The sequence below is a fragment of the Schistocerca piceifrons genome, chromosome 8 (genome assembly GCF_021461385.2).
Source record: "Schistocerca piceifrons isolate TAMUIC-IGC-003096 chromosome 8, iqSchPice1.1, whole genome shotgun sequence".
Classification (NCBI taxonomy): domain Eukaryota; kingdom Metazoa; phylum Arthropoda; class Insecta; order Orthoptera; family Acrididae; genus Schistocerca; species Schistocerca piceifrons.
This window is the reverse complement of record NC_060145.1, coordinates 14332573-14353088: the sequence shown is the minus strand read 5'-3', so window position 1 is coordinate 14353088 and position 20516 is coordinate 14332573. Positions and strand designations below refer to the sequence as shown.

The window sequence follows — 20516 nt, the reverse complement described above, 5'->3', positions numbered from 1 at the left end:
GAACGGAGATATGTTGGAAATAGGGGTTTCGTAGCTAGCAGGGTGGGGGACAATATGGTGTCTTGGAATTCTCAACAAAAGCAACCTGCTTTGAGAAAAAAGTGTGTCGCATTATTTACTGATTGCCCCCCTTTATAATACGCTTCGCAGGCAAACGGCGTGAGCAGTTGCACTACCGATGCATCGCAGATCAACTGACCCCCTGCCCGCCCCTTCCAGTACTTCGTACATCCTTTCCCCCCAGAAACACTCAGAAGACAAAGGTGAGAACGTATCCAGTGGAGACTAGAATCTTCTACAACTTCCTCAACTGTACCAAGTTTGCTAAGGCTGTTGGATATTGGTATCTCGTGTGTGAACTCTAGAAAACTGGTGAACGACGTAAGGGCTCTGTGATCTAACATCAACAGGCTTTAAATTTAAAGTCTCTTAAAACTGCATTAGCTGAAGTGCACTGAAAAAGTCCATAAAAATTAAAATCTTTATGGAGTACTGCGGGACGTTCGAAGTCATCAGGAATCCAGTAACTTAAAAGCGTAGTAGTGCTCAGAGCGAGCTTTGCTTTTCAAGATAGAATAGCTTTTCTACCAGACATACGTCTACGCAATTATACAGGGCTTTCGGACTGAAAATTTCGTAAGAGGCACTGAATTTGAATACGTGAATCTGCTCATAATATTGCAGCCCACTGGTACCTTCCTATGGAGAAACTGTCAGGGGACGACTTGAAGACATCTTCCGCCTTTCTACTGCTAAAAGTGAACATACAACTACTGAAGCACTGCCTTATGCGGGATTTTCAAAACAAATAGTTCACTTCTATGCTGTCCCTGACAAAGGGAGGCTTGCAACTAACTACCCTCTTATAACAGCCGAAGAAATGTTTAAGTAGTCGGGTGACGCGTTTATAATGAGACAGAAAAAAAATTAATCAGTTTTTAATGGCATTTAGGAAGTGAAGTTAACATGTAATTACAACCAAGTAATTTGCTGAAAAGTAGATCGGCAATCGTGATTTCTCAATTTTTTGCTGAAGATCGCGATTTTACAGTGTTATATCGTTATCTCGAAATAATGGAGAATTTGAGGAGATATCACACACCACTACCCACTTTAGCATGTCTTCTTTTTAATATATCATAATGGAAAATCTTCCACAATCACAACTTTATTTCGAGATGCTTAAAAAAAAATCAATTTATTTGGATTTCAAATTTATGTATCACTCATATCCCTCTTTATTCACAGATGGCGAATAAATATCTTTATTCGCAGAAATGAGTAATTTTTCGAGTTTTAATCACTGGTTTACCTGCCTTGCGGCAGGTTTAGACTTTATAGGCCTCATGCTTATGTCCCCCCCTGCCTTCCTCTTCATTCCTTGGTTGGCTCCTTGCGGTCTACTGACTTCGTCTGCCCTTCCCTCTCTTCCCTGGATTAAAACCTTCAATTGCCCCTACTAGATGGCAGTCTCGTCCCAAATTATGCTCTATCCAGTTTAGCTTTCAACGCACCACAGTCAGCAACATCATCCGATCTTGTCCATCTCTCTTCAGTACCTCACCATTCCCACCAGCCAAGCTGATCTCCATTCTGCGCCATATACACACTTCACAAGCTTCAACGCTCCTCTCGTGGTGCTTTCTTTCAGAATGTCCATGTTGCTGCTCCGTACAATACCACGCTCCATTTCAGCTCGGCATTTCAGCAGTCACTTTTGTAATTCTGCGTTCAAACCACTTGGTAGACTCTTTTCTGCTTTTGTTGAGATCCCTGTTTCATCACAACAGTTCTGACTCTTATATCCTGTTCACAAATCTTCATTTGTTATTCAAATAATAATATTTAGCTGTATTCGTTACTCGTCATTCGAGTAAAATTTTGACCAGTGTTGTTTATGTATTACCTTCACAAGTTGGCATATTAGCAGTGACACGAGGCAAGTAGACTGCAGAATTATGCTGCCAGTGCCGCTTTTTACTTCGTATTTGCAGCATCCAAAGCCAGAGACACCACGCTGGACACCAGCATTTTAGTGATGGATGTTAATAGCAGAAGTGTGGGATGAAAGTTGATCTTGAAGTATGATCTAAGAATAGTGCAATGCTATGGACTCTGTTTAAATATTTTATGTTTTAGTTGTTGATATACCGAGTGATCAAAAAGCCAGTATAAATTTGAAAGCTGAGTAAATCACGGAATACTGTAGATAGAGAGGTACAAATTGACACACATGCTTGGAATTACATTGGGTTTTATTAGAACCAAAAAATACAAAAGTTCAAAAAATGTCCGACAGATGGCGCTTCATCTGATCAGAATAGCAATAATTAACATAACAAAGTAAGGCAAAGCAAAGACGATGTTCTTTACAGGAAATGCTCAATATGTCCACCATCATTCCTCAGCAATAGCTGTAGTCGAGGAATAATGTTGTGAACAGCACTGTAAAGCATGTCCGGAGTTATGGTGAGGCATTGGCGTCGGATGTTGTCTTTCAGCATCCCTAAAGATGTCGGTCGATCACGATACACTTGCGATTTCAGGTAACCCCAAAGGCAATAATCGCACTGACTGAGGTCTGGGGACCTGGGAGGCCAAGCATGACGAAAGTGGTGGATGAGCACACGATCATCACCAAACGACGCGCGCAAGAGATCTTTCACACGTCTGGCAGTACTTTGCGGTTTTTTTTTGTTTCTAATCGAACCCCATGTCATTCCAAGCACGTGTGTCAATTTTTACCTCTCTGTCTACATTATTCCGTGGTTTCATAAATTTTCAAATTTATACTGACTTTTTGATCACCCGGTATAATGAAGTATAATGGGAAGGTAACTTTAAGACTCAAAATGACGGCAAGAATAAAAAAAAGCATTGTACTACGAATAATAATGGTGTTAAAAATGTTCAACTGTTTCAGTTGTCGTTGTAGTTGTGGTCTTCAGTCCAAAGACGGGTTTGATGCAGCTCTCCATGCTACTCTATACTGTGCAAGCCTCTTCGTCTCTGAATAACTACAGCACCATACGTCCTATTCAATTTGCTTATTGTATTCATCTCTTGGTCTCGCTGTACAATTTTACTAAAATGGTTGATGTCTCAGAATGTGTCCTATCAAGCGATCCCTTCTTTTAGTCAAGCTGTGACACAAATTTCTTTTCTCCCCAGTTCTGTTCAGTACCTCCTCATTAGTTACGTGATTTACCCACCTAATCTTCAGTATTCTTCTGCAGCACGACATTTCGAAACTATGTATTCTCTTCTTTTCTAAACTGTTTATCGTCCACGTATCACTTCCATACATGGCAACAATCACTCAAGACAAACACCTTCCGAAAAGACATCCTAACGCTTCAATCTATATTCGATGCCAGCAAATTTCTCTTATTCAGAAACGCTTTTCTTGCAACCGCCAGTCTACATTTTACATCCCCTACATCGGCCACCATCAGTTAATTTGCTGCCCAAATAGCAAAACTCATCTACTACTTTAAGTGTCTCATTTCCGAACCTCATTCCCTCAGCATCACCTGATTTATTTGACTACATTCCATTATCTTCGTTTTGCTTTTGTTGACGTTCATCTGATATCCTCCTTTCACGACACCGTCCATTCCATTCAGCTGTTACATCTACACCCATATAGATACTCCGAAAGCCACCGTACGGTGCGTAACGGAGGGTAGTCAATACCACTACTTGTCATTTCCTTTCCTGTTCCGCTCGCAGATAGAGCGAGGGAGAAACGACTGTCTGTACGCCTCCGTATGAGCCCTAATTTATCGTATCTTATCTTCGTGGTAGTAGAATAGTTCGGAAGACAGGTTCAAATGCCGATTCTCTAAATTTTCTCAATACTGTTCCTCGAAAAGAATCTCGCCTTCGCTGCAGTGATTCCCATTTGAGCTCCGGAAGCATCTCCGTAACACTCACGTGTTGTTCGAACCTACCGGTAACAAATCTAGCAGCCCGCCTCTGAATAGCTTCGATGTCTTCCTTCCATCCAACCTGATACGAATCCCCAACACTCTAGTAATACTCAAGAATAGGTCGCACTAGCGTCTTATATGCGGTGTGCCTTACAGACGAACCACAGTTTCTTGTAATTGTCACAATAAACCGACGTCGAGCATTCGCCTACCCTGCCACAGTTGTCACACGCTCGTTCTGCCTCGTATCGGTTTGCAACGTTACGCCCAAATATTTATAAGACGTGACTCTGTCAAGCGGGATGAAACCTTGTGGTTAAAAGGGAAGGCAGGATTGGGTTACGACTGTGTGACAGGGCAGCAATCAGTTACTATTGGTTCCCTCTTACAGTTACACACATTTATTTTTAAAACAGTAGTTCTAGACTCAACAATAAATAAAAAAATACCGCACGTTATTAATGAAGGAATAAACAACTGTGATAATAGTGTTTTCAGTGCGTTACAATTTAGCAAATCACCGTGAAATACAGATACAAACGATGTTTAAAAAAAATAAAAAAAACAAGCCACTGTGATCACGGCTGAAGGCCTCACACGCCAAGAATGGCAAAAAATTAAGAATGTCTAAGAACTCACTGGAATTTACGAGGTGCATTCAAGTTCTAAGGCCTCCGATTTTTTTTCTCCAGACTGGAAAAAGATAGAAACATGCGCATTGTTTTAAAATGAGGCCGCGTTCATTGTCAATACGTCCCAGAGATGGCAGCACCGTACGGCAGATGGAATTTTACCACCAGCGGCGAGAATGAGAGCCGTTTTAAATACTTAAAATGGCGACGTTTTCCTTACTTGAACAGCGTGCAATTATTCGTTTTCTGAATTTGCGTGGTGTGAAACCAATTGAAATTCATCGATAGTTGAAGGAGACATGTGGTGATGGAGTTATGGATGTGTCGAAAGTGTGTTCGTGGGTGCGACAGTTTAATGAAGGCAGAACATCGTGTGACAACAAACCAAAACAACCTCGGGCTCGCACAAGCTGGTCTGACGACATGATCGAGAAAGTGGAGAGAATTGTTTTGGGGGATCGCCGAGTAACTATTGAACAGATCGCCTCCAGAGTTGGCATTTCTGTGGGTTCTGTGCACACAATCCTGCATGACGACCTGAAAATGCGAAAAGCGTCATCCAGGTGGGTGCCACGAATGCTGACGGACGACCACACGGCTGCCCGTGTGGCATGTTGCCGAGCAATGTTGACGTGCAACGACAGCATGAATGGGACTTTCTTTTCGTCGGTTGTGATAATGGATGAGACGTGGATGCCATTTTTCAATCCAGAAACAAAGCGCCAGTCAGCTCAATGGAAGCACACAGATTCACCGCCACCAAAAAAATTTCGGGTAACCGCCAGTGCTGAAAAAATGATGCTGTCCATGTTCTGGGACAGTGAGGGCGTAATCCTTACCCATTGCGATCCAAAGGGCACTACGGTAACAGGTGCATCCTACGAAAATGTTTTGAAGAACAAATTCCTTCCTGCACTGCAACAAAAACGTCCAGGAAGGGCTGCGCGTGTGCTGTTTCACCAAGACAACGCACCCACACATCGAGCTAACGTGACGCAACAGTTTCTTCGTGGTAACATCTTTGAAGTGATTCCTCATGCTCCCTACTCATCTGACCTGGCTCCTAGTGACTTTTGGCTTTTTACAACAATGAAAGACACTCTCCGTGGCCGCACATTCACCAGCCGTGCTGCTATTGCCTCAGCGATTTTCCAGTGGTCAAAACAGACTCCTAAAGAAGCCTTCGCCGCTGCCATGGAATCATGGCGTCAGCGTTGTAAAAAATGTGTACGTCTGCAGGGCGATTACGTCGAGAAGTAACGCCAGTTTCATCGATTTCGGGTGAGTAGTTAATTAGAAAAGAAATCGGAGGCCTTAGAACTTGAATGCACCTCGTACAACCTACAGGTATTGAAATATTAAAAGGTAAGTGACCACAAACACAGCAGAAGGTTGAGATTTTCACTCTGCACCGGAGTGTGCGCTTATATGAAACTTCCTGGCAGATTAAAAGTGTGTGCCGGACCGAGACTCGAACTCGGTACCTTTGCATTTCGCGGGCAAGTGCTCTACCGTCTGAGCTACCCAAGCCTCGTCCTCACAGCGCACACTCCGCTGCAGAGTGGAAATCTCATTCTAGAAAGATCCCCCAGGCTGTGGCTAAGCCATGTCTCCGCAGTATCCTTTCTTTCAGGAGTGCTAGTTCTGCAAAGTTGGCAGAAGAGCTTCTGTAAAGTTTGGAAGGTGGGAGACGAGATACTGGCAGAAGTGAAGCTGTGATTACTGGGCGTGAGTCGTGCTTCGGTAGCTCAGATGGTAGAGCACTTGCCTGCAAAAGGCAAAGGTCCCGAGTTCGAGTCTCGGTCCGGCACACAGTTTTAATCTGCCAGGAAGTTCCACAGCAGAAGGTATCATACGCCAGGAATGGCAGTAAAGAAGGTTTTACGTGTTACTGCTAAAATACGAACACCAAATTTTTTTTCCAAGCTAATGACCACGAACACGTCTGAAGGCCTTACATGCCAGGAACGGCAATTATATATAAAAAAAATTAGAAACCTGCAAAAGTTAATTGAAAGGAAACAAGCAACTGACCACCCAACGGGTGAAATAAGATGGTGGTAAAGCTTGCAACAGAACCCTTACACAGCTACATTTATTCCACAAGGCGACCAGAACTATTAACTAGACATAGATAACCTTTAATGTAGGCATTACAAGATATGGTAATAAAAACAATAATACAATGATAAAACACAAGAACCAAAGGGTCACAGACGGTGATCCAGGAATCGACCTCTGAGAAGGTCCGGCAACAAACACTTCCACGAGCAATGAGGTAGGCAGCGAAGAGTTGCATTCACTTCACAAGATGGTAGCCCAGACTAGTGGCAGTCTAACGAATGAGTAATGATAATCTTGCTGAGGCTACCTGACGTCCAATAAACCAAATGGAAGAATGGAACAACACGGCAAAGTCGGAACCGGTGGACTGCACTACGCCCCCAGAATACTGTACTTAGTGCGCCCAGAACGAGAAAGGAATCACTACCAGCAGAGTAGAAGAATCACAAACGGCCTACAATAAAGGAAGCTGTCAAAACTACACGCCTTACCGGACAGCAGCGGCAGGGCGAGGAAACGTACACTGCCGCTGCATACACTAACCCCCAGGGCAGGTAACTGCGGCCACCAGGCAAGACAAATTACCGCTGGTTGAACTTAACAAATTGCAACAAGTTGAACGCAGTAAATAGTAATAACAAGTCGAGGAAAGCTAATCAGATCCGCCTTCCCCAAGCACTCCACTCGCTACTCTTCGCCTCGGCGATACTACGAGCAGCAACACGAGCCCAAGTCACCGGAGAAGCGCGAGATGTCAGAATGGTGGGAGTTTCTCTACTTGAATTGAAATGCAGTCATCTTGAAGCCTACAGGATCCGGTTTACGACGAGGTCGTGCATCCTCGTGACCACAGCCTTCGATCCGGCAGTCCATGCGTGCCGCCAGCGGTCCTGGCGTGTTCCCGCACTGCACGGACTTGGCTACTCCTGAGTCGCCAACCGAATTGCCCCCACTTCAATAGGGAACAAGTAACACTTCTCTCGCCTTTCGAGAAGAGTAAAATTGTCGTTTCCCCCTTCCCACCCAATAAATAATCCTAAGTGCGAGATGGCGGACGCTACTAGCACTTCCCCTGCTATCACCCGCAGCAAGACTGCAACACAAGAGGCGCGAGGATCGACTGCACCCGCCGAAACTCGCGCCCCGCCCGCTACCGAAGGCAAGGGAGCGGCTGGCGACGCTCGACAGCTCGGCGCGAAAGCGCAAAAGCAGCTCGAGTCGCGCCGGCTAATCACCGAACTTTTCGGGGCGGACGCCTCACCCACCAAAACAACTACACTCAACATCAGTTTACACTCACCTGTCACTGGACAGTCATGTACCACTCTCCCACCGGCGCCGCAGCCTCAAGAGACCGAGGCAGCGGCGGCGGGTGTGGATACAGAAAACCACTACACAGAGCCCTGGCAGGTGGAGGGCCCAAAACGCAGACCCAAAAAAACACCAGCACAAACAAGCGAGCAACCAAACTCGCTAGGCAACCGAAAGGCGCTGTTGCCTACACCCACTAGCTCATCTCAGGCTAGCAACACTAAAACAAAACGCAAACACAGCTGTGGCGAACAACAACAAAGCACACAAAGCCACAGCGGTGCCCACACAACACAAGACTGGTTTCCCCCCAGTCGTTATACAAAACTACGGGAACCTTAGTGCCCTTAACACTGCATTCGCGGAGAGGCACATAAACAGCACATTACATGCAAAGTACTCGGGGAATAGGGCCTCACTGTACGTTGCCACAGACAACGAATACAAAGATCTTCTGACCTTCCTCAAAGATCGGAAGATCGAACATTACACGTACAGAACGCTGGACGAGAGAACCCAGCAGTACGTGATCAAGGGAGTGGACCCCAGCACCCCCAACGAGACAGTACATGCGGCCCTTTGTTATCTGGGATTCGACTGTAAAAGTGCCTCCCGGATGACAGGGTTCCGTACACACGCACCGTTACCACACTACATGGTTGAGTTAGCCGACTCGGCTGATTCCCGCGCCATCCTGCAGATAAAGAGCTTTCTGCGGATGGACGTACGTGTAGAACTTTACGAACTACCCAGCGTCCCCCAACAATGCTACAACTGCCAGCGGTTCGGCCACTCGGCCCTCCGCTGCGGCCTGGCAACTCGCTGCCACGGATGCGCTGGCAACCACAGATCCAACACTTGCACACAAACACAGCGAAACCAGCGACGCTGTGCCAACTGCGGTGGGCCCCATGTGGCAAACTTCAGACAGTGCAGCTCATACAAACAGGCGCTGAAGCGAAAACAAGACAAAAGCAGGGTACTGTACGACATACCACGCCCAAGGCCAGCGCCGAACCCAGTAAGGAACGGCGTAACGTTTGCCACGGTTGCACGCCCTGGCGGAACGGCACAGGCTGCGGAACCTCAGCGCCCTACACACACACGTGAAACAACCGCTGCAACAGCCACACAACAGCCACAGCCAACACCTGAAACCCAGCAAGCATCGGTACCAACACCTATGCCCCCAAACAACACGACCCCACTCCCGGAAATCACGTGCTGCGAAGAAACGCACCATTTACAGGAAAACACATCCACACAAGAACCCCCCGAACCCCAAGCCCAGAGGAGGAATAGACGTACACGCAAACACAGGGCGGGGAACACGAAATCACCACAACAGCCCACGCAGCAACAACAGAACAGCAACACACAGGAAAACAGTCAACAAGACACCGATACTGTGACTCACACTACCATCCCCCTCACCACAGAAGTACCACAGGCGCCACAACCTCTGTCACAAAGCACAAATGCCGCTCCTAACAACACACCAATACCCGCACAAGCGGCCGCTAACTCCACAACAGCACCTCGGGCTGCCACACCCAACACCAACACACCACCTGGGGGAATACTGGAAACACTATTCCCCCGACACACGACCGTTCAAATCCTTACCGAGGTGCTGACGGCCGTCACTACACTCATCACCCAGCTCATGAGCGCCGAACCCGGGCAATACTGGGCTGTCATACACACTGCCATCACAACACTCTTTCACACTCTTACGCGAATAATATGCCACACCCGGCCCATAACGCAGACCCGCACACACTATCACAGATCCTGTTCTGGAATGCAGACTCGATCCACAATAAAAGGGCAGAATTTGCCGCGTTCATGGAGCGCAAGGGAATCCTTGTCGCTCTACTGAGCGAGACTAAACTTAAACCGCACAAACAATTAAACTTTCCTGGCTATTGTGTCTATCGTACCGACCGACCGGGCGACGCCGTGGCAGGTGGAACTGCAATCGTCATACACAAAGACATTGAGCACACAAACATAGAGCTCCCTGAACTGGAAAAAATCGAGGCTACGGCCGTCAGAGTCAAGTTCAACGGAGCCTACACCACACTGATATCGGTACACAACAGCCCTGTAGGCATCTCAACACGCGATATCAGCAAATTACTCAACATTTCATTTCACCGCGAGTAATAGTCGCTGGAGATCTGAACGCAAAACACCCAGAATGGAATTCACGCATGCGAAATCCCAACGGCAAAAAACTGTACGAACATCCACTCGGCAGAAACTACATTATACTAGCGCCGACTGAACCGACGCACTTCCCTATCAGAGGGGACACAGGCCAGACGTGATAGACATGGCCCTCATCAAGGGCATTACAGCGACACTCAACGTTGCCGTTGAAAACGATCTGCCCTCAAACCACCAACCTGTAATACCATACATTCAGGAAACAGTGCAGCACACGGAACAACACAAGATGTTGGACTACGGGCGTGCGAATTGGACATTGTTCAAGCAAACGCTTGATAGCCACATCCCACGTATACACGAAATTAACGAAAGAGGACAAATTGACGAGGCAGTAGAAACCCTCACTAATGCCGTCCAGGACGCAATGGCAGGACTACGGGCGTGCGAATTGGACATTGTTCAAGCAAACGCTTGATAGCCACATCCCACGTATACACGAAATTAACGAAACAGGACAAATTGACGAGGCAGTAGAAACCCTCACTAATGCCGTCCAGGACGCAATGGCAGGCACCATACCTGATCGCACCTCACAACAACGCAGTGCGGCCCTGCCCCAGGAAATCCTGGGCCTAATCTCAATGAGGAATCGCCTCAGGAGACAATGGCAGCGCACTAGGCGTCCGTACTTCAAACGGCACATTAACCGACTACAGGGCATCATACACGATAAAATACAAACACATCGAACACAACAGTGGAATCAAAAACTCTAAGGGCTGGACACCGCACGACCTGGCGTGTGGCAGCTAGCCCGACACTTCACCAGGGAGAAAATATACACCCCAACGCTTCAAGGGCCTGACGGACCTGCATACTCAGCGGAAGAGAAAGCAGAACTAATGGCTCGAACACTCGCAGCGTCATTCACACCGAACCTGGTACCATCAGATCCAGTGCTCACACTTGCTACTGACCAAGAGGTTACACGCATTCTAGCCCAACCATCGCGCGACGACATTCGACATGCTAGCACAGCCGAAGTCTCCTGGGCTATAATGCATTCCGCTGCTAGGAAAGCCCCTGGTCATGATGGCATTCAAAACCGTGTCCTCCGGGAGTTCACGGATAAAGCAACTGAGTACCTAACACACATAACGAATGCCATACTAAAACACCAACACTTCCCCGCCTTTTGGAAGACGGCAAAGGTCCCGATGTTCAGGAAGCCGGGGAAAGACCACAGCCTCCCACAAAATTATCGACCCATCAGCCTTCCGAGCTCGCTCAGTAAGATTGTTGAGAAGGTGATTCTCAAACGCATCACTAGGCACTGCATAACAAATGACATCCTGAGACCGGAACAATTCGGCTTCAGGAATCACCACTCCACAACACAACAACTCCTACGGGTCGTTGAACATATAACACATGGCTTCAACATAAACAAAGCTACAGGGGCAGTGTTCCTGGACATCGAAAAGGCTTTCGACCGTCTATGGCACAACGGCCTCATTCGCAAACTCAGCGACGCGGGATTCCCTGACGGGCTGCTGCGTCTAATACACTCATACCTCACAGACAGGAGTTTCAACACTGACGTGCAGGGAAAACAATCAACACGACACGGTATACACGCGGGTGTACCCCAGGGAAGCATCCTAGGGCCCCTACTGTTTAACCTCTACATAAACGATCTCCCAACCACACACAACACAATGATGGCAATCTACGCGGATGACACAGCCATCCTTGCGCAAGATTGGAAACCGTCAAACATTACGTCACACCTACAGACTGCACTCAGAGTGGCCGAGCCTCGGTTGGAGAAATGGTGTGTTAGAGTAAACGTCGACAAGTGCGAAGCCGTTCTGTTCACTAGAAGACCGAAGCAACTGCGCAAACACCGCTACTGCAGACCAATAACTCTACATGCACGCCCAATACGTTTCCGCGAGAAAGTCAAATACCTCGGTGTCTGGCTGGGCCGGAAATTACTCTGGGGGGACCACATACAACACATGACCAACCGAGCAAGCGCGAGGCTCAAACAGCTCTACCCCATGCTCAACAGGCGTAGCACACTGAACAGAAGGGTGTCGAGGTCCATGTACATGACACTTATCCGATCCCTGGTGACGCACGCAGCTCCTGTCTGGGGGTACGCTGCGCCTACACGCCTGCGCCGTCTGCAGCTCATACAAAACAAAGTACTCAAAATCATAAGCAATGCTCCACGATACACACGCATCGCGTACCTTCACCGGGAATACCGACTTGAGACTCTCACGGAGGTAATCCACAAACTCACCACAAGACTATACAGAGACTCCAGACATTCGCAGAACCCGTTTATTCTGAATCTGGGGAACAACGACCACAACCATAGATGGAAACATAAAAGACCAAAAGTCATACTTGTAAGAACATAACATCTATGGCCAAGCATACGCAAACATAACGGCACAGGCGAACCCCTGTTAATCAGACATATTTACTGGATATCCAGCTGAATACACTGCCGAATAACTGACACCACAGGGAAACCGTGCCGTACACTGCATGCAGGCAAGCTCCACCCCCCCCCCCCCACACACAGTGAGATGATCTATGGCCGATCTCCCACTACTGTATAACGATCTTGATTATTCCAGGAATGTAGCAGCTGCAGCAACTGGGACACATCGCCATCGCTTGCCACGGTAATGATGCATGATACCTATACTAACAAATCCAACCTTGCATGAACTATCGCAGCTAGTAAGCCACTACTGCTCTTACTACCCATCCCACTGTCGCAGAGGTTTTTTTCCCACGGCACGAGCCATGGCACTTTTTTTCCTCTGCTCTTCAAATCGCTACCCTCACTCGCGTTTCGTCCACTATCTATCACCTGATGGACCGTGTTAATGCGTAGCCTTACCCAGACGCACGGACAACATCACAGCCCAGCATCCTGTGATCCACATACTAGACAACTAACATGTTTACGGAGGTGACAGTAGAACTTTTGGTTTGGTCAGCACGTTGGTGCGGGCGTGGAGGGGCCCCATCTCTATTAACAATTAACAACCGAATTGCCACACTCACACGACACGGAAAAACAACGACGTCGCCCCAAAGATAGGGCAACAGTTACTACATATCGATAACCGCCTCTGCTGCCACTAGCGGACAGGCAACGCTTGCGAAGCGAGTGGCGCCAGTCAAGACGATAAGAAGACAAACAACCGCAACCATGCCAAGTAAATGATACCGTCTGGCCTCAAACAGAGGGCGGAAACTTACAAACAGCACCAACGCGAGCCGCAACACGGCTCACAGGACACTATAATGCTGTACCGGAACATTACGGATTTGCTTTTCGTACTCACCTGCATCAACTTTCATTTCTCTACATTTAGAACTAGCCGCCACTTACCACACCAACTGGAAATTTTGTATAAGTCATCCTGAATCCTCCTACAGTCGCTCACCTCGGACACCTTAGCGTACACCACGACATAATCAGCAGACAGAGGAGATATGAAGATCGAAAGAAGAGCGGCGCGTTTCGTCACAGGGTTATTTGGTAAGCGTGATAGCGTTACGGAGATGTTTAGCAAACTCGAGTGGCAGACTCTGCAAGAGAGGCACTCTGCATCGCGGTGTAGCTTGCTGTCCAGGTTTCGAGAGGGTGCGTTTCTGGACGAGGTATCGAATATATTGCTTCCCCCTGCTTATACCTCCCGAGGAGATCACGAATGTAAAAGTCGTTTTTCCCGCGAACCATACGCGACTGGAACAGGAAAGGGAGGTAATGGCAGTGGCAAGTAAAGTGTCCTCCGCCACACACCGTTGGGTGGCTTGCGGAGTATAAAGTAGATGTAGATGTAGATGTAGAAACAACCACAGATTGCTGCCCACACTGTCCGTCAAATCGTTTATGTATAGAGAGAGTAGTAGCGGTCCTATCGCACTTCCTGGGGCACTCCTCACTATACCTTTCTCTCTGATGAACACTCGTCGTCGAGGGCAACATATTCGGTTCTTTAATTTAAGAATTCTTCGGGTCAGATATCTGCGAACTTATTCCATATGCTCGTATCTTCTTTAATAGCCTGGAATGGGGCACCGTGTCGAATGCTTTCAGGATATCTATAAATTTGGAATCTGCCTGTGGCCATTCATTCATAGTTCTCAGTACCGGTATATCATGTGAGGAGAGGGCAAGCTGAGCTGCTCTTCCAAATCCCTTGCTGTCTGACAGAATTACGATGTCGTCGGCAATCCTCAACGTATTTATTTCTTCTTCGTGAGCTTTAAATCCTACTCCAAATTTTTGTCTGGTTACCTTTACTGCTTGCTCAGTGTAGAGATTGATCAACATCCGTGTTAGGCTACAAGGCTGTCTCACTCCGTTCTCAATCACAGCTTCCCTTTCACGCCCCTCCACTCTTACAAATGCCGTGTGGTTTGCGTGCCTGTTGATGTAGGCGCTTTAAAAACAAGATGTGTTTGGAAGTAACGGTTATGGCGATTGTTTGCGATATTCAGGAAGACAGGTCACAAATCACCAGTTTCCGTGTATCGCGGCGCATTCAAGCATATTGAAATTTACGGTGACAATTCTGGACGTAAATCTAAAAGCTGCATATTGTGCGTCGGTGATGGTGCGTGCTACCGTCTCACGCTCCTCTCGGACTCTGGGCGCAGCCGCCTGAACCTCCGGCAGCTGCAGTGGCCCGGCAAGCACCAGAGAGGCACTTGGCGCCCGAGCCGGCGCTCACCGTGGCTGGACCGACTTATCTCTCCTCTCTGCCCGCGTGACGTGGAGGCGGCTCAGATGTTACGTCACCGCCCCGCCCCGCACCGCGAAGCGACGGCTGCACAGCGAGCCGAGCCGTTCCCTTGTACGGCGGTTCCGCCAGCTGCGAAGAGTCTGGGCAGCGAGCACCAGTAGACGGCGCGACACGAGAAGTCTGGCAGCGCAGCGGGGGAACCGACACAAAACAGTAGCCCATTGTGTTGACGTTTCGGTGGCCACACTCATCAAAAGTGAGGAAAAACTCCAGTGTCGAGGTCAAATGCTACACGTCTTATTTCTATCATGTTGGAAGGATACAGTACCGCCCGACATTGAAAATAGGTACAACATTCTTCGTTATTCTTGTCAGAACAACATATTTTTTGTAATAATAACTCAGTTTCACTGAATACACCGAAGCCGGATACCAGTGTGCGAAAGAATGACAATTTATTTAATTGATCACATGTGCACTCCCACAAAATAAATCCCTACACCTAATTTGGTGAGATCTGTGAAATGAATGAATGTATGGTCGTCTGCTAACCGCAGATAGTGAATGTGAATATATGAGCATCTTTAAGACGGTCCTTTGGTCACCTTTGGTGGAACCAAAGAGATGAAATTTACCTGAGCTTTGAGCGCCTGAAATGTGGCTGACCAATACGGTAGCAAGGTACTCCCCCACTTCGGCAGAGGTGCGAGAGGACCTGAAGAACGGCCATGTTTCAGCACTCTGCTACTGGATCTTGTGTTGGTAAGACCTGTCTTAGGTGTGCTCCGTAAGGACAAAAGAGTGGAGACATGGTATGGATGGGAAATACTTAAGAGTAGTTTGGAATAATAATTTCTCTATTTTACGAACTTTTGTGGGGAGAATTAAATGTCAGGCAGGTAATATTAAGGGGATCATAGTAATCTTCGGAAGTGACCAACGGTCACAGTGAAACCACGTGTAGCAATAAGTTGAAATACTTCCGAGTGCTAAAGTTAAGCTGAATTACTGGCGTGTGTATTATAAGTTGGAAATATTTAAGAAACGGCGTGTGCAGGACTTGAAATTAGAGACGAGCACTTCCACGTGGTGAGTACTGTGTGAGTCTCAATCTGTTTATGAGACAAAGGATAAAGAGGAGTACTCGTCCATGGTATCAGTTGAGGACTCGCGTGTGTGACGAATATGTTCTTAATATTACTTTGCATGTTATGTTTCCGTGTGACGCTGGATTGAAACTCTAATACTCTGAGAGAGAAGCAAGATGAGTCAGCCGTCTATCCAGCAACGCCACTTGGCTTGAATTGCACAGGAAGACGTGCACATATCCTCCAGAGTTCGTAGTAGGAAGGAAAAGTTACAAAGTGGGGTAGTGTCGTGTGAAACTGGGATGAATACTAATTGTAGCTGAAAGTGAAGTGATTCTAACGTTGGGACTATTCTTTGTTATGTATGTTGCCAGTGTGATGTATTTCATGTAATTTAAGTATGTGTGATTTACATAGGAGAGTAGCAAGATAGGTTCAGAGGCAATGGGTTAAGCATGTTCCTTTTTGTACCGCTCGGTCTGGAGTAAATTTTTGTGATGACGGGTGTGAGAGTCGAAGTGTGAGATACTGCAAAAGATCCACCATCCTATCCAGAAAGTGCACTGTAGCGTTAGATAATTACGAGACCATAAAATAGAGAATCACTAATGTAAAGCCATGCCCACTGGGCGGAGTTTCTCATGTGTAATTATTATATAAAAATGTAATAATAGAATAATAGAATTTATCGGAATAAGAAAAAGGTAGTGAAAAGAAAGAGATTGGTGGCCTTGTTCTTCGAATAGTGTGTAGTCATGATATCCAGAATTTATAATGTGTGCGCCATTCACATTCAGTGCGATGGCCACGTGTTGATCAAACCCGTTGAGTAAGAAAGAAAATGTGGTATTGCCAGTGCGTAGTGAACAATCAGAGTTGTGTAAATTAGTAATAGTCAGATGTGCGTTATCCGTTTCCGTTGCGTAATATTAAAACATCAGAATAATTTCTAGCTTAATTGTGAGTACTAGAGCTCATAATCAGTCATTGATGTTTTGCGATAAATAAGAATGAGTCCACTCGCCTGGCAGACCACTCATCTTGCAGGCCTGACTGCTTGATGCCACAGTATGAGCAAGGCATGTGGGTGCCTCTCAATGTAATGAACTACTTTTTTCTACTATGTAATGAACTACTGATTTCTGTTAAGTAATGAACTACTAAAATAAGTTTGATAACATGGTCACTCTCCAGATATTTTCTAACTAACAAGGGGAGGCCGCCAATTGCGAAATTCAGATTCGATTCATACTGCGCATAATAAAAGCTCATGGCCAGAGGTGTAATGTGGCAAAGCACCAAGATGCACTTCTCAGCCGTTGTCGAGAAAATCGAGAGTTAAAAGAAACCGTTGCGGTGAAATATTCTCTACGATTAACAGTTTTCTGCAGCGTCGTGGCGCAGCGGTAAGCGCTCGGGTTCGTAATCCGAAGGTCGCCGGATCGAATCTCGCGCCATGCAATTTTTTTTACTATTAGTTTTTTTGTAATTCAAATATATATAAACTATTAATGAATTGCTTATGCATGTTGGTGAAGGCGGATCATTCTACAATTGTACCGCCTCCATTTTTACGTTTTTTTAACAGGGTGTACCAAAGCTCTCCCGTCCGCACTGATTTTCGACGATGTTATAAGTGGCGTTAGGGACCGCATCTACCTTCTTTCGAAGTTAGCAGGCAACTACGCTGTTATGCGGCGGCTCGTTTCGGCCCAGTCAACATCTGTCCTTCAAGTGTAACGAGCGAATAACGGAGCTTATATTTCATACCTGCCACAGCAAATTTGTGTTCGTGGGGTCTCTATTCTAATTCGAACGTTTGACTTACGCTATACGTATTCGTTTCGCAATATCGTTTCTACGTCTTCCTTTAACTATACGTGGTTAACATTATGAAGACAATTAATAACATCTGTGAAATACAACTTTCTTTGCGGAAAACATAATGATGTTCGAAGTCGCCAGTTTTTCCACGACAAACGACTTTCAACAACTTATTATATGCATAATTCTTGCAACTGATTGCCGGGAAATATATATATATATATATATATATATATATATATATATATATATATATATATATTTGAATTACAAAAACAAATACTAAAAAAAGTTACATGGTCCAAGATTCGATCCGGCGACCTTCGGATTACAAACCCGAGAGCTTACCGCTGCGCCACGACGCTGTGGAAAATTATTAACCGTAGAGAAAATTTCACCGCAACGGTTTCTTCTAACTGTCGATTTTCTCGACAACGGCTGAGAAGTGCATCTTGGTGCTTTGCCACATTACACCTCTGGCCATGAGCTTTTATTATGCGCAGTATGAATCGAATCTGAATTTCACAATTGGCGGCCTCCCCTTGTAAGAGTACGATGAAGTTTTCAATGAGTGTGTATCACCAGTCTACCCTTACGGCAGCCCAAAAAGAAAAGATTAACGCAAAAATCATTGAAAGGACGTCATCGGACAATGAGAAGCGCCATGTTGGCAGTTAGTACTAGACTAACGACCCAGCCGACTTCGCACGGGTAGTGCCACAGTACCTACTACTGGACGAGTTATCTGAGATAGCTTTAACAGACTGTGTACACAAACGTTTTTCGTGAATGGGTCTGCTACTACTGAAAACCCTACTGAAACCCCTGCAGTAGTTTTTGGGATTAGCTTTCACATCCACACAGGAAGATGCTGCGAGGGACTTAAGTTCATCATCGTTCAAAATGTTTATTATATACAGACCCTAAGCAAATGTGGAGATATATCAGGGGCTAAGTCATTCACACAGCAGAGGAAACGATCAAGGGAGATCCAGTGCGCAACGAGATTGGTTTCGAAAGGAATGAGCTCACGCTTCCAATCGGAGACAGGAAGGAAGGAGACAGTGGCTGAGAGAGCCACATGTGGTGCAGGGCAAAGCACGAGTGGAGGAGGTCCCACGAGAGAAAGTATGTTAACCAGATCATCGTCGAGGCGGAAGCAGACTTAAGGGAAACAAGACCGGCGAAACGTTCCAGAACGTGAAGTATTTTAGCAAAGGGTAGAGGCCATACAGATTTTTTATCGAAGATTCGGATGATGAAATCCTGACCAACGATAGCGAAATGTCTGAAAGGTGCAAGGAGTACTTCGATCAGATTCTCAGCTGTGACGAACCCAAAGTAAGGTTCGGTCTTCAGTTTACAACCACAGCTGACCCAGATTCTCCCGACCCACATCTGATCAGATCAAAACGCGAGACGCAAACGCGAGACGGTGAAGTGACCAGGTGAAGATCGAATACTGCCGAGATGATTCGGGCGGGAGGCGAGGAACTCGCAGAAAGACTGCGCTGGCTGATACAAACAATCTGGACTAAAGAATAACTACTAACAGAATGGAAAACGGCTTTACTGTCCAGTCCATAACAAGAGTGACAGACTGAATTGGGAGTACTATAGAGGAGTCGCCTTGCTTGTATGCCACATACACCTTCTTGTCCAACTGCCTCAACTAATCGCAGAGTCATTAACTGGTGAGTACCAGGCAGGTTTTCGGCCAAGGCGGTCAACAGTGGATCACATCTGCCACCTCTGCCAGCTCCCTGAAAATCAGAGAACACGTTTAAGAATTGCTCATTTTGTTTTATGACTTCAAGAAGGCCTACGACTGCATACACCGCAAGTGTCTGATCAAAAATTCATGGACCTGTTAAAGATCGTCCTGAGAGTAACACGCGGTTAGCTGAAGATGGAAAACGGAGTAACGGATGCCTTTAAAACTGTGACGGGCCTCAGGCAAGGAGATGGTTTATCTCCTACCCTGTTCAATTTTACCCTCGAGAAAAACATACACGAGACTTCCAGAATGAGATTTTCACTCTGCAGCGGAGTGTGCACTGATATGAAACTTCCTGGCAGATTAAAACTGTGTGCCCGACCGAGACTCGAACTCGGGACCTTTGCCTTTCGCGGGCAAGTGCTCTACCAACTGAGCTACCGAAGCACGACTCACGGCCTGTACTCACAGCTTTACTTCTGCCAGTACCTCGTCTCCTACCTTCCAAACTTTACAGAAGCTCTCCTGCGAACAAATACTTCTGTAAAGTTTGGAAGGTAGGAGACGAGGTACTGGCAGAAGTAAAGCTGTGAGTACCGGGCGTGAGTCGTGCTTCGGTAGCTCAGTTGGTAGAGCACTTGCCCGCGAAAGGCAAAGGTCCCGAGTTCGAGTCTCGGTCGGGCACACAGTTTTAATCTGCCAGGAAGTTTCATACACGAGACTTTTAAACAGGAATTCGAAGGCATCCAAGCCGAAGGGAAGAATGTCACATATCCAGCCCATGCAGTTGAAACAAATGACCAGGGCACTGCAGATGGACGCCAATAAATTTGGGCTACTCATGAACAAAGCCAAGCCGGACCACCTCGCTGTGAATCGTCGACAAGGTGAAGATAGTGGACAACTGCAGTCACTGCGGGTGGGAGATCGGTCCTACAAGAAATTCCGCGAATTTAAACATCTGCAAGCACTTTTCACAAAGGACTCGTCAT

The 20516-nt window shown here is 46.6% G+C and overlaps 1 non-coding gene across 1 annotated transcript; it reads left to right on the top strand.

Moving 5' to 3' along the window:
* Positions 1–20134: 20134 nt before the first annotated feature.
* Positions 20135–20209, top strand: Trnas-cga. Its single transcript has one exon. It is a non-coding gene; the product is annotated as a tRNA-Ser (tRNA).
* The last annotated feature ends 307 nt before the right edge of the window (positions 20210–20516 follow it).